Source organism: Antechinus flavipes, chromosome 1 (assembly GCF_016432865.1).
Source record: "Antechinus flavipes isolate AdamAnt ecotype Samford, QLD, Australia chromosome 1, AdamAnt_v2, whole genome shotgun sequence".
Lineage (NCBI taxonomy): Eukaryota > Metazoa > Chordata > Mammalia > Dasyuromorphia > Dasyuridae > Antechinus > Antechinus flavipes.
Genome location: NC_067398.1, coordinates 188,334,779 through 188,349,600, shown reverse-complemented (window position 1 = coordinate 188,349,600; position 14,822 = coordinate 188,334,779). Strand labels below are relative to the sequence as shown.

The following is a 14,822-nucleotide window of genomic DNA, read 5'->3' as shown; positions in this document are numbered from 1 at the left end:
CTTGTGATGAAGAGAACCATCTACACCCAGAGAGGACTGTGGGAACTGAGTGTGGATCACAACATAGCATTTTTACTTCTTTTGTTGTTATTTGCTTGAATTTTATTTTCTTTCTCATTTTTTTCCTTTTTGATCTGATTTTTCTTGTGCAGCAAGAAAATTGCATAAATATGTAAGCATATATTAGATTTAACATATATTTTTACCATGTTTAATATATATATATATTACATTACTTGGCACTAGGGGAGAGAGTGGAGAGAAAGGGGGGGAAATTAGAACACAAGGTTTTTCAAGGGTTAATGTCAGGATATGAAGCATATCAAACAAATTACAGTTTAGTGTAGAAGAAAGAATGTCACATCTGAAGTCACAGGACCCAAGTTCAAATTCTGACTATTTCACCTGTTACCTGTGGGACCTTGAGAAAGTTATTCTGAAGTCTCTCTGTTCTTCATTTTTATCATCTGCACTATCATAGAATTCTACTAGATTACCTCTAAGGCCTCTCTCAAGTCTGGGTCTGATAATATGAACTGACTAATTCTACTAAGTTGTAGGACAATTCTAATTCTAACCATTGGAAATATAGTTAGCTAACATTTGTTTAATAAATATTTACGGAAGGGTTTTTTTCACATAATAGCATATTATAAATTACTATAACAAGGCTTAATGGTTACAGAGCTAGACTTGGACTCAGGAATACCTGGATTTCAATCTGTTTTTGTCTACTTTTGAATGCTTACTAGCTGTGGAATGTAGGCTGGTTATCTTATTGAGGATCAGTTTCCTCATATGAGTATGATTTTATATGACATAATATGATATAACATAATATAATGTAATATACCACAATATAATATAATAATGGTAATAATTAGCATTTATGTAGGGCCTTAACTCTTTTTTTTCTTTTTTAAAATTTTAATAGCTTTTTATTTACAAGTTATATGCATGAATAATTTTACAGCATTGACAATTGCCAAACCTTTCATTCCAATTTTCCCCCTCCTTCCCCCTCTCCCCTCCCCTAGAGGCAGGATGATCAATACATGTTAAATATGTTAAAGTATAAATTAAATACAAAATAAGTATACATGTCCAAACCGTTATTTTGCTGTACAAAAAGAATCAGACTCTGAAATATTGTACAATTAGCCTGTGAAGGAAATCAAAAATGCAGGCGGGCAAAAATATAGCGATTGGGAATTCAATGTAATGGTTCTTAGTCATCTCCCAGAGTTCTTTCGCTGGGTGTAGCTGATTCAGTTCATCACTGCTCCATTGGAACTGATTTGGTTCATCTCATTGCTGGAGATGGCCAGGTCCATCAGAATTAATTATCATATAGTATTGTTGTTGAAGTATATAATGATCTCCTGGTCCTGCTCATTTCACTCAGCATCAGTTCATGTAAGTCTCTCCAGGCCTTTCTGAAATCATTCTGTTGGTCATTTCTTACCAAACAATAATATTCCATAATACTCATAAAACACAATTTATTTAGCCATTCTCCAATTGATGGAAACTCAGTTTTCAGTTTCTGAATACTATAAGGAGGGCTGCCACAAACATTCTTGCACATACAGGTCCCTTTCCCTTCTTTGAGAGCTCTTTGAGATATAAGCCCAGTAGTAATACTGCTGGATTAAAGAGTATGAACAGTTTGATAACTTTTTGAAAAGAATGGTTTCTTTTACCAAAGAAGAAAAAAAAGCAGTCTGGGAGGGCAAGACCCTCAAGGTTTTTGGTCAAAACAGAAATAATTGCTATTTATATTCATTCAGAACCTTCCGAGTCCAAACAATGGCCACATGAGGTTTGGGCTGGGACCTAGTGTTGTTTAATCCCTCGTTTTCTATTGGCTTTTTTGCAATCCCCACTAAAATCTCATTTTTTTAAAAAAAAATTTAATAATGAGCTTTTTATTTTTGAAATACAAAGATAGTTTTCAACTTCACCCTTGCAAAACCTTGTATTCCAAAAGTTTTCCCTCCATCCCCTCACCTCTCTCCCTTAGACAGCAAGTAATTCAATATAGATTAAACATGTACAATTCTTCTAAACTTATTTCCACATTTATTATGCTGCACAAGAAAAATCAGGGCCTTAACTCTTATAAAGAACTAAATATACATAAGTTCTTTTTATTCTTATAAAAACCCTGAGATATAGATGCTATTATTATCTCCATTTTAAAGATAAGGAAACAGAGGTTGAGAGTAGAAATAATTTGCTCAACATCAAAAAGCTAGTAAGTATCTCAGGAAGTCAAAAACATAACTTTGTTACAAATATAGTCACACAAAACAAGCCTGAAAAATTTCTATATCTAAACATGCTCTCTTCTGCATGTTAGGAATATCCTCACTTCTACCAGGAGTTGTAGATGGTCATTGCACGAATCAGAATTTTTGTCTAATTGTTTTTCTTTATAATTTAGTTATTACAATACATAGCATTTTTTTCTCCACTCCCCATCACTTTTATATGTTTACCCAGACTTAGATGTCCTTTCCCCCCTTTTCTTATAGTACAATAGTATTCAGTTATATTCTTATGTTACAGTTTGTTCACCTGTTCCTAGTTAATGAGTACACCTTTTGTTTCCACTTCTTTGCTGCTAATTATAATTCCAACCTATCATTCTTTTTTAAATTGCATTTTTATTTTTCCCCAATTACATGTCAAGAAAAATTTTAGCATTCATTTTTACAAGATTTTGAGTTTTGAATTTTTCTCCTTCTCTATCTTTCCCTCTTCCAAAAATAAAAGACAATTTGATATAGGTTATATGTGTGTGATCATGTAAACTATTTTCATGTTAATAACATTTATAAAAGAAGAAACAGATCAGAAGGAGACTTAAAAAGGAGACTTAAAAATTCAAAATAATTAAAGGCAAATCTGAAAAGAATCGAGTCTCAAAATTATCATCATTATTTTTTACTGAGGCACACAGCTAGGGAATGTTAAGTGTTTAAGAACAGATTTGAACTCAGGTCCTCATGACTTCAGGACTAGTGCTCTATCTACTGTGCCACCTAGCTGCCCCCAGACTCAACATTATTAAACAAAACCCTAAGTCTCATTATTCTATGAACACATTTATCAGATTGCAATGATAATAGGTAATATTATAGGCAAATGGGATTCATCATTTTTAGAAATACTTTGTAGGCAAGATTTCACCAATCTGTCAGTGATCAAGGGAAAAATGAGAAATGCAACAGAAATAAAAACAAATTTTGTTATAAATAAGTCAGAGAGTGAATGCTGTATAAATGTGCTTATCAAGATATATGAGTAAATGAAGATGAAAGAAAAGCAAAGAGAAGAAAAGTAGACATAGTTTAGGTGATGGAATTATAATTCCTTGATTTTGAAACCTGGTCTCCATCTCTGTCATAAAAATCAAGGAAACTGACTTCATCATAACTGAGTATATTTTACAAATATAGTCATCTTTTGAATGTCTCTTCTAGTCAGGACAAGCCAAAATTTTGATCTTTATTCCCAAAGTTATTCCTGTCCTCAATTTTCCCACCTTTGTTAATGTACCTCTACTGTTACAAAAACTGAATAACTGAGGCTCATTTTTGATTCTTTCCTTTCTTTCAAACTGCTATTTCCCTTAACACTTAGTGGAATTTTTCTGTGAAATCTCTCATATGGATTTTTTCTTTTTCTTCCTACTAATACCATACAAATGTTTTGATTGCGTATTCACATAATCAGCTTACTACAATAGACTTCTACTGATTTCTCTGTCTCTAGACCCTCTCCATCAAATGTAGTCTGTTAGATTGTTTTTTGAACAGTCTAGTCATTAAAAACAGTGCTTCATGGTGCCTGCAAAATAAAATCCAAACTCCTCAGCTTACAATTTCAAGTTGGCCTTAGCCTATCTTTCCAGTCTTATTTCTTGTTATTTACTAACCCACAAGCTATAAATATATTCTGAACATCCCAGTCTTTGCTCATGCTATATATCTATCCTTCAATATCTGCTGCCTTAATGATATATTTTCCAACCATTCTAAGAGCTCACATTGACTTCATCTTGTCTTTATTCCCACAGCTGTGTTTTATTGACATTTAATGTCACATATTGTCTAATGCTAATTTTTCACATATGTGTATTGTCCCAAATAGACTCCATGAAGATGGAAACATGGTGTTGGATTTTTTTTCTTCCAACCTGTTTCCCCATTCTCAATAAATAAACAGTGCGTAGTTTTATAGGATTATATGCACTTAGGACTCAATAATAAAGAACTTAGCTTGATAGGTTTATGTAGTTTAATTGAAAATAAAGGAAAAGATATCAAAGGCAATGTATCAGATGTCCACAGATATCATGTTTTTTCTTCTTCTTTCCTGTTCTTTCTTCTTCTTTTTTTGCTGAGGCAATGGGGGTTAAGTGACTTGCCCAGGGTCACATAGCTAAGGAGTGTAAAGTGTTTGAGATCAGATTTGAACTCAGGTCCTCCTGACTTCAGGGCTAGTGCTCAATCCACTGCACCACCTAGCTGCCCCTACTATGTTCTTAAAATAGGAATAGCATATATCTGAAGCTGAACCCCCAATCAACAATAAATTCACATTCAGTGTCACACAGAAGACAAGATCTACACAAATATTCTTAATTGGGGTGGAGTAGGTAAGAATCTTATGCTATACTTTGCCTTTTTTATCTAAGAAAGTTAAAGACCATTTCAATCATAGCTATCCTAGAGAACCAAGTAAAAAAAAAATAGAAATCTGTTATAATAGTTCAGATTGTTGGTTATAATGTGAAGGGATGTTTACTGAACTTTTATATGCATGAATTGTATGGCATTCTTTCAGTGCTTTGCAAAGCTTTTTTTTTTTTTTCAAGTGGAGGGTGAGGATGGGAAGTAAGGTTCATATTCCTTGCCATCACCAATACCAATTATTAACTTGACTGACTCATAGCCTAAAAGCTCTAAGAGTAGAAATATCTCCTACATCACTTTTCCTGCTTTCAATACAGTCCCTGAAGGCATCATCTATTGAAGTAACCCCTGGGGAGATGAATGGCAACTGTTTCTGCTGAAAGTCTTGTTGAAAACTTTAGAAAGAGAGTTCTTGGTTCTAGTTTTTGGCACTTTCCAATGTTTTAGCATAGGAAATACTTTAATTTTGGCAATAATATGAAAAAATGGTACTTTTACTGACACAGTAAATTATATTAAATAAGATTAATTACCATTTGTTTTGTTGCTGCTTTCAAAAGTATGTGGGACCTTTCATTTGACTTGTAGCTAAAAATCTTTTATTTGTTGTCTCTCTCATTAAAATATTAATTTCTTAACAAAAGGGATTGTTTTGCTTTTCTATTTGTCTTTAACACTTAGTATAGTACTTTGTATATAGTGTGCACTTAATAAATGTTTCTTCCATTTATTCATTGACAGTTTAAAAAAATGAATAGTTGTGTTATTTAGATAGTTATTAGTCCCCTTTTTTATTTCTTTTTCTCATTTATGTGTGTTGAGTATATAGATGTGGACTGCTCTGTTCTTAAGCAGGTTGCCTTTTGACATATTATCATGTCTTCAAGAAAGTACATAAATTCCATGCAATATTGTCTGTCTGGCTGCTGAAGCTTGAAGGAAATCAGATTATGGAAAAGAGAATTTTTAAAAATCAAAAATTCAGCTCCACAGTCCTGGATCTATATTTCAGTCTAATCACAAATTTCCTGACTGGAAAAGATCTTAAAAATCAACTATTCAGATAGCAGTTTCTCTGATAAAAATCTAAGGATTTTAGTGGACTGCAGTTCTCATGATATGGCAGCCAAAAAAAAAAAAAAAAACTAATGATATCTTGTGATGCATTTAGAGAGACATAGCTTCTGGGAATACAGAAGTGATGGTCCTTCAATTACTTTGCCATCTTCAGAATGCACCTGAAGTACTGTTTTCAGCTGTAAACTGCACAGTTTATGAAGGATATTAAAAAGCTGGATAGCATATAGCAGAATACATCCATGATGGTAAGTCCATGTTGTATGAGAATTCCTTTAATGAACCAGGAATGTTTAGCCTGGAAAAGAGAACCCTATTACTAGTGCTTCCTGGAAGACCCTAGAGAGAAGTTGTACTAAGGTCCTTCCCCCTGTTCTTTGCCTCCAGGATCCTTGAGGATACTGAGCAAGAGTTCTGACATCAGAGCCCCACCTAACCTTACCCAATTCTATTTTTTCTTCTTTACTTTTCATCTTTCCCTCCCCTATCCTCACCTGTGAGAGAGGGAACCTTGAATCCCAGCTCTACTATGATACTCCAGGATGGATTGGAGTCAGTTTAAACAGGTTCTCCAGAGTCAATTGTTAAATTTTCAAAGTGAACATTTACACCTTGGACATCTGTAAAAAGTATGAATCATGAATTAATTTATTGATTTGTTAACATGATACTTGTTAATATGTCAAATTTAACTTAAAAGTGCATACTCGGGAAAGACACTCATTTGCCAGAATACTTCTGGATCCATTTCTTCCTTCATAATGGTATACCCTCCAGAACTCCTGCCCTTTAAAACAGATATCTTATGACCTTTCCATTCACTTTTGTTGTTGTACCCCCTAGGAATTTAGGTTTTCCATCAGCTCTACAGCTGAACTCTTCTTTCCCCATTAAAATATGAGGAATAATAATAATAATAATAAATGCCTCAAGAACAAGAATTTTGTATTTTTATCTCTAGTACTTAGTACAGTGCTTGGAACATAGTAAGTGCTTAATAAATACTTTCTTATGCATCATTTATTCCAGCAGAAGAAATGATTTCTCTCTTCAAATATATGAAGTACTCTCATGCTAAAAGACTGTTTAGACTGATTCTGTTTTGCCCCAGCAGTAGTAGGTGAAAATTGCAAAGAGATTAATTTTGACCTGACAGCAGGGCATTAGAAATCTTGATAAGAGCTTTTGGGACAAGTAGTTGATTACTTTTCAAAGTCTTTAAGTTGAGACTACATGAACACTTGGGTATATTCTAGTGGAAATTTCTTTTACACATAAATTAGACTAGATGGCTATTGAGTTCCCTTCTCAAATTCTCTAATACTTCAATCTCTTTATTTTGCAGATGAGGAAATTGAGTCTGAGAGATTTTACAATTTTTTCAAGATTATAAGATGCTGTTAAAGTAAGGAGGCCTCCACTATCAGTTCTTTCATACTCACATATTTGCACTGTCTTCTTCCAATTATTTTCACTTTGCTCCTTCAATTTCAACTTCAACTTCTTGAACTGAATTTTGTCCCTTGCCAAGGATGAACTCTAAGTAAACTCCCTTTGCTCACTTCCCACAATCAGAGAGATGTTTACTCTCTAAGATGAGGGGAAGGCACTATGCAGATTATGACAAGCTAAGGAATTTTCTTTGAGGTCAGCAAAACTTCATACTCAGCATGCATTTTTCCTGAGAATAGATACTAGTTTCTCATGACACAAATTTTGTGCTTGTGCTTGTGTTCCTATCCCTTAACATCATGTTTAAGTACATGGTAGATGCTTAATAAATGTTCATTTGATTACATTTTTCAACTTCCTTCAAGCTGTCTATGGAATCATCCTTTTGATTCTGATGTGAGGAGAATATGAGTTCAAGATATGAGCTGGTAAAACTTTTTTTATGGCACAAAATGATGTTTGTCAATTTCATTGGATCATAGAATTTTGAATTAGAAAGGACCTTAGAGATCTAGTGAAGTTCCTCCTCCTAATTTAACAGATGAGGAAACCCAAATGAACAAAGAAGTAATTTACCTAAAAATCACATAAGTAGTAGAATTGTCATTAATACCTAGATCTTCTGTCTTCAAATCCTGTTCTCAGCAAAGCTAGAAATGGTCTATAATTGTGGTTTTATCTTTACTATTTAAGCCTTCCCCCTTTTTTAATTCCCCAAAGCATTTGTTAAACTATTAAATGAGTGAGCAATGTCTCAGTACTTTGTGTGATAATGATATAATTGGTAGATAAGGTTGTAGAAGAGAAAAGCGAAAGGGCTGATAAGTAGTTGTGTGGGGAAATTGCATTAGAAATTGTGAAGTCTGCTCTAAGATTACAGCAAGGCTTCTAGGCCTATAAACATTTAAGTCACATTCAAACCTCTGACTGCAATTCTAATATCAAATTCAGATCCTGTTTCTATAAGGCCTCTGGCCTAGTAAAGTTCAGGGTTGAACATCCAGGAAGTCAACAGTGGTCAGACGTTTGTGTTTACAGGGTGTGATTTGTTTTTATAACAAATCATTTATTTGGCTAAAGTTTCAGGTGACATAACTAATTAATGTAGATTGTCCCAAAAACTCTTACAAGCCAATCAGATGCCTTCTTACACAATGCTCAGCTGGTGGAGAAATTGCTTTTAATTTGTGTTGTTATTTATTACCCTAGAAAATGAGTGACTAATACCATGAGGCAAGCAGATGTATCAGCTTTCCAAATGACTTAGCTCAGGCCTGCCTCTTATTGCTTTAGAACTAGGATTCATAAGCTAACACAGATCATAGGATGGGTCTGAGAAATACAATCATTTGTTGGGGAAAAGAGGTTATTATTTTGTGCATTCCTTCATTATACTAGGTGGCAAAATGTTCTTACTTTAGATAAAGTCAGGGCTTCATGTAAGTTCCTCAATTCTTGCCCAGTTTAAATAATTCTCTGCTGAGACCTTGCTTTAGCTTTTAAACTGAAGGGAAATGAAAGGAGTGAGAAGAAAGGAGAAAAAAATCAGAGGAAAAGACTGGATGCTGTACAAGAGTTATGAGTCCCAGATTTGGGACAAAGCAGGGAAGGGTAGGAGAAAAAGAGGGACTGAAAGAGACAAATGGACAGACTAGACGGAATCAGAGATAGAGGAAGAAGAAGAGAGAGACAGAGAGACATAAAATGATAGGCACTCATAGAAAGATACAAACAGACAATGATGGTCATAGACAAAGAGAAAGAGAGAGATACACAGAAACAAAGTAAGAGACCGAGTTAGCAGCGACACTTTGCTGAAGTTTGACTATCACTTTAGAGGAGAGCAGAGTTTATGAAGTCAGATATCAAAGAACAAGACTTTAGGATGATTGTTCAAGAGGGACATCAAGTGCATGGAAAAATAATTTTGTTATATGCAAGTTAATTGTACTTTGAAAATAGTTGTGCAGTTTAGCAGCCTTAATAATCTTTCTTGCCTCAATGATTTATGAGTTTCAGGATTATAAGGTATTGATTTCTTTTCTCTGCTTTTCTATATTTCCATTGTTCTCCTTTTCTTTCTACAATCCCAATCCTGCCCTAGAGATGGCTACTATTAAAAACACACACATATACACACACACATGCGCGCGCACACACGCGGGATTGCGCTCGCAAAGTTTTTCCATGTATTTATCAGATTTTCTTTGGATCTACAGTGATTTTCTTCATATGTTTTGTATGGTTAATTTGGGTATTTGTAATTGTGAAAATAAATTATTTTCTCACTAATACTTAAAATAATATTGCTGTTACTGTGTGCAATGTTCTCTTGGTCCTGCTCATTTCATTCTTCATTATTCCATGTAAGTCTTTCCATATTTTTCTAAGATCATAAAACTCATTATTTTTATAGCATAGTATTCCATCCCAATCATATACCACAACTTGCTCATCCATTCCCCAGTTGATGGTCATTCCTATAATTTCCAGTACTTTGCCATCACAAAGAGAGCATCCACAAAGAGAGCATTACTTATATCTGTATGTAAAATATGTGTATGTACATATATATATGTATACACATATGTAAAATATATATTATATGAATGTAAAATGTGTATATATGTAACATGTGTGTATATAAAAAATATATGTATGTGTGTATATATATATGTATATGTATATATGTGTGTGTGTAAAATAAACATTTAACAACATATAGATTCCCTTCTACCCTCACTTTCCTTAATCATCTTTGGAAAGAGAGCTGACAGTGGTTTTGCTGGGTCAAAAAGTATAGGTAGTTTAACTCTTGGGGCATTATTTCAGCTTGATCTCCAAAATGGTTGGATCAATTGGGAACTGATGAATTAATAATTGAATAATGAATTAGTGTCCCATTTTTTCCACATCCCCTCAATCATTTTTTTCCCCTTCAATCATTTTAAGCAAGCTAAGAGGTATAAATAATATCTAGAGGTTGTTTTAATTTAACAAACGAGACTCTGGCATGCTAACTAGTTACGCGAACCCCAAGTGGTCGGCGTCCCAACTTTTTAGAGGGACAAGTGGCGTTCAGCCACCCGAGATTGAGCAATAACAGGTCTGTGATGCCCTTAGATGTCAGGGCTGCACTCGCGCTATACTGACTGGCTCAGCGTGTGCCTACCCTACTCCGGCAGGCGCGGGTAACCCGTTGAACCCCATTCGTGATGGGGATCGGGGATTGCAATTATTCCCCATGAACGAGGAATTCCCAGTAAGTGCGGGTCATAAGCTTGCGTTGATTAAGTCCCTGCCCTTTGTACACACCGCCCGTCGCTACAATATCAATAGGGCAATGGTTCATGTTCTTTTAGATTTGAAAAAGTTCTTCATATATTTTTGATATGAGATCTTTATCTGATAAAGTGTCTATACAATTTTCCCCCATTTTTTCCCCTCTGCTTCTAATTTTATCTACATTAGTTTTATTTGTACAAAACATTTTAAATTTAATGTAATGGAAATGATGTATTTTATCCATATTTGCTCTACATCTCTTATTTATTTATAAATTGTTCAAGTATCCATAAGTCTGAAATATTATATTCAATATTCTTCTAATTTTCTTGTAATATCTCTCTTTATATTTAGGTCTTGAGTCTATTTTGACCTTGTCTTGGTAAATGGTGTAAGATATTGGTCTATGACAAGTTTCAGTTAGGCTTTTCACCTGACAGGTACACAAATAAGGGATTATATATATTATACAAATGGTACTTCCTACGAAGAATCTTTTTACAAGTGTTATTGTGATGTCAATTAATGCACTTGACTGGGTATCAAGTAGTTCTATATTATTCAATTTTCCATTGTTTTCTGTATTCTTAAGTTCTGGGTAATATGGTTAAATCATTTCCTATATTAGGGATCATGGTTATTTTCAATTATTTTGCCCTTTAGGAAGACCTGTGATTTTTAAATTTTGTCTCCATCTTTTTACCTCAATGTTAAGGGATTTTGCTTATATAGATATCATTTTTCCTTTAACATTATTTCCTTTTGCTTTTTTCTTCCAGATTATTTTTTGCTTCATCATTTTCTTATTACAAATTTATATTTTTTCTTTAACTTCTTTGGAGAAATTTCCCACTGTACATTAAAGTTTTTCTAATCTGCTAATATTTCAGCTATGAGCTAGAAGGTCTGATTTTTTTTTCTTTGTAACTTCTCTTATTATTTGGTCAAATAACTTCTTGTGCCTTATTCCCTTGGAATTATTTAGAGTTTGGTATTTCATCAGTTATTGGTTCAATTCCCTTTTTCCTATAATATCTGTTATAAGAATTTTCTAACTTTTTTAGGTTTTAGTACTCCTCTTTTCAAATAATTATAGAATTATCTAAACATGGATCTTACCTACTGTAAGCTCTGATAGCTGGGATTTTTTCCTTTGTCTTATCTAAGTCCAGGCCTTTACTCCATCTCCAAACCATGCAATCTTCATTTGGACTTTTTCTTTTCCCCAATAGAAACTTTTATTCTCCTGCTGGTCATACCCTGAACTCTCTTTCACCTTATTTAATTTGTTCTGATTTCTGTTTTTTCTCAATACCAGGAATTCTTAACCTAAGATTCAGTTTTCAGGAGGCTGATGAACTTATGTAAGAAAAACAATTATCTTTAATATAATTTGTTTCCTTTCCAATGCTATATATTTCATTTTATTAATTTAGAAATATATTATGGAGTCCATAGGTTTCACTACATTGCCAAAGAGATTCATGACTTAAAATAGATTAAGAACTTCCATTGTATATTATGTATACAGTGCCTCTATCTCCACAGAAAAACTATTCAATAGTTAATAATAATAATAATAAATTATTTAATTAAATAAGATAAAATAATAAACTTAATAAGATATAACAATAGTTTACATTTATATACAGTGTTTTAAGTTTTCAAGAATACTTATGAAGTAGCTAGAATGAAGATAAATATTTTCTTTTTATGGATGAAAAAGGTGAGTATATAGAATAGCTTAGTAATTAGTCAAAAGTCATTCTGGAAGTAACTGTTATAGAAGGAATTGAAATTCACATCCCTGCTTTTAAAACCAGAGCTTTATATACTCTACCAGAACATTGCTTCATTTTGATGACACAATTTAGCTTTTCTTTTAAAGAAATAATCTAATTAAAAAATTTGTGAAGATTAATATCTTACATTTTGCTTAAATTAAGGTTAAATTCTATGTAAGCTAATTCTGTTTTATTTTCTAGTGATCAAAGCTACCTCTCATGTTCTATGCAACACAGCATTTTTCATTTGATTATACTTTGGATATATTTTCATTCAATTTGTTTGTATACTTCATTATTTCATTTAGAGATAATAAGACATTTGCTGATAGCTCTATTAAACTTCATAATCCTGTATTCTTTTTTTTTTGAAATGATTTATTTAAGGGGCATTGACAATGATTAAATTGTCCTTGTCTCTTGCTGACAGACTTTCAGCATTTTGATCATTCAAGAAATATTTTCTTATACACTTTAGTTTCTTTGAGCGCACATGCATATGTGTGGTGTGTAAAACTTTAATCTACTTTTCACATTCCCTTGTAGTTCTAATCCTACAAGAAGAAATTTTCTTTCTTTTTTAAAATTTTTTTTTATTAATAACTTTTTATTGATAGAACTCATGCAGGGTAATTTTTTACAACATTATCCCTTGCATTCACTTCTGTTCCAATTTTTCCCCTCCCTCCTTCCACCCCCTCCCCCAGGTGGCAAGCAGTCCTTTACATGTTGAATAGGTTACAGTATATCCTAGATACAATATATGTGTGCAGAACCGAACAGTTTTCTTATTGCACAGGGAGAATTGAATTCAGAAGGTATAAATAACCCGGGAAGAAAAACAAAAATGCAAGCAGTTTATATTCATCTTCCAGTGTTCTTTCTTTGGGTGTAGCTGCTTCTGCCCATCTTTGATCATTTGAAACTGAATTAACTCTCTTTATGGAAGAGATCCACTTCCATCAGAATACATCCTCAAACAGTATCATTGTTGAGGTATATAATGATCTCCTGATTCTGCTCATTTTACTTAGCATCAGTTCATGTAAGTCTTGCCAGTCCTCTCTGTATTCATCCTGCTGGTCATTCCTTACAGAATAATAATATTCCATAACGTTCATATACCACAATTTACTCAATCATTCTCCAATTGATGGACATCCATTCATTTAAGAAGAAATTTTCAAAAGGCAAAGATAGACAGACATGGAAAGAGTAAGTTCTCTTTGGTTCATGTCTTGACTCCATTACTTTTTAGCTATGTGACCTTAAACAAATCACTTAACTTCTAAGGCTAAATTTCCTCATATGTAAAAGGAGGCAGATTGCCTAAAATTCCTTTCAGTGTTGTCACTCTTTGAAATAACTTTTCCCTCTTTTTCTAGTTCAAATTGCTGTGATTTTAGGGTTGTTCAGTTTCTGATTGCTGGCCCCTCACTTGAGGCGTACTTAACCTGGATTCTGATTCTCTTCAGTAGAACAGTTGTTTATTTCTCATCCAGACCAGTCCAATCCATCCACTCCCTACCAGACTCCTACTGCCCACTCTAGTCAAGGTGATAATCATCTTACTTAATGTGAGAAGTATTATAGTTCAAAGAGCACAAGATTTGTAGTTAAATTATTAGAATTTTAATTTTATTTTCTAGGTCATCATGAACTGAGGTCCATTTCCTTGTCTGCAAAATCAGGATAATCTTTGAGATTCCTCTAAGTTTAGAATTCTATATCTTATATGATCTCCTGTCACTGATCTACTTGTCCAACACTTAGTACAAATTCTTGGATCCGAAGCTTCTTGTATTTCCTTGACCCTTTAGCTCTTCTTTATATGAGGAGGGGAAGGTAGAAATTTATGTCACATTGTGAGCAATCTTTTAATCCATGTGATACAATGTAACACTGAGGAGGTGAAAATCCAGGGATTTTTTGTTATGCCAGTTTTATGAAGTATATTAACAATTATAATAATAGTAATAAATTTAGTTATTGCTATGCACTGGGAACTGTGCTAAGCACTTTGCAATTATTATCTCACTTGATCTTCACAAGAACTCTTTGATATAAGCCCATTTTCAGAGCAGGAAACAAAGGCAAACAGAGTTTAAGTGGTTTTCTCAGAGTCAGTCACATAAAAGTATGAGGCTAGAGTTGAAACAGATCTTCCTGACTCCAGGACCAATAGCTGAAAGGAATTGAGATAGGAATGAAACAAGTGGGAACAGTAGTCAAAATAACAAATTTTCATTTTAGGTAAGGTTGAGTGATGATTTTTGGTTCTGGACTTTAGAAACAGCCTCAGAAGCCATTTTACTTTTTTGGGGGTCACTAGGTGAGAGTCCAAGGGACTCACACCACTATGGTTGCTAATGATCTTACCTTGACTTATTCTTTCACATCCCAAATTATTTTCATATATAAAATATTAGCAACTTCATCAGTGTGGATACTCATCTCACTGACAATGTCACAATACTTCCCTAACTTAATATATCTGTTTAGTCCCAGATGACATAAATGG

General features: G+C 33.5%; 1 pseudogene; it reads right to left on the bottom strand.

The window, feature by feature from the left end:
• LOC127544716 (small ubiquitin-related modifier 2-like) overlaps window positions 1-10,478 on the bottom strand; it is a 61,923-nt pseudogene extending 51,445 nt beyond the window's left edge.
• Between the last annotated feature and the right edge of the window lie 4,344 nt (window positions 10,479-14,822).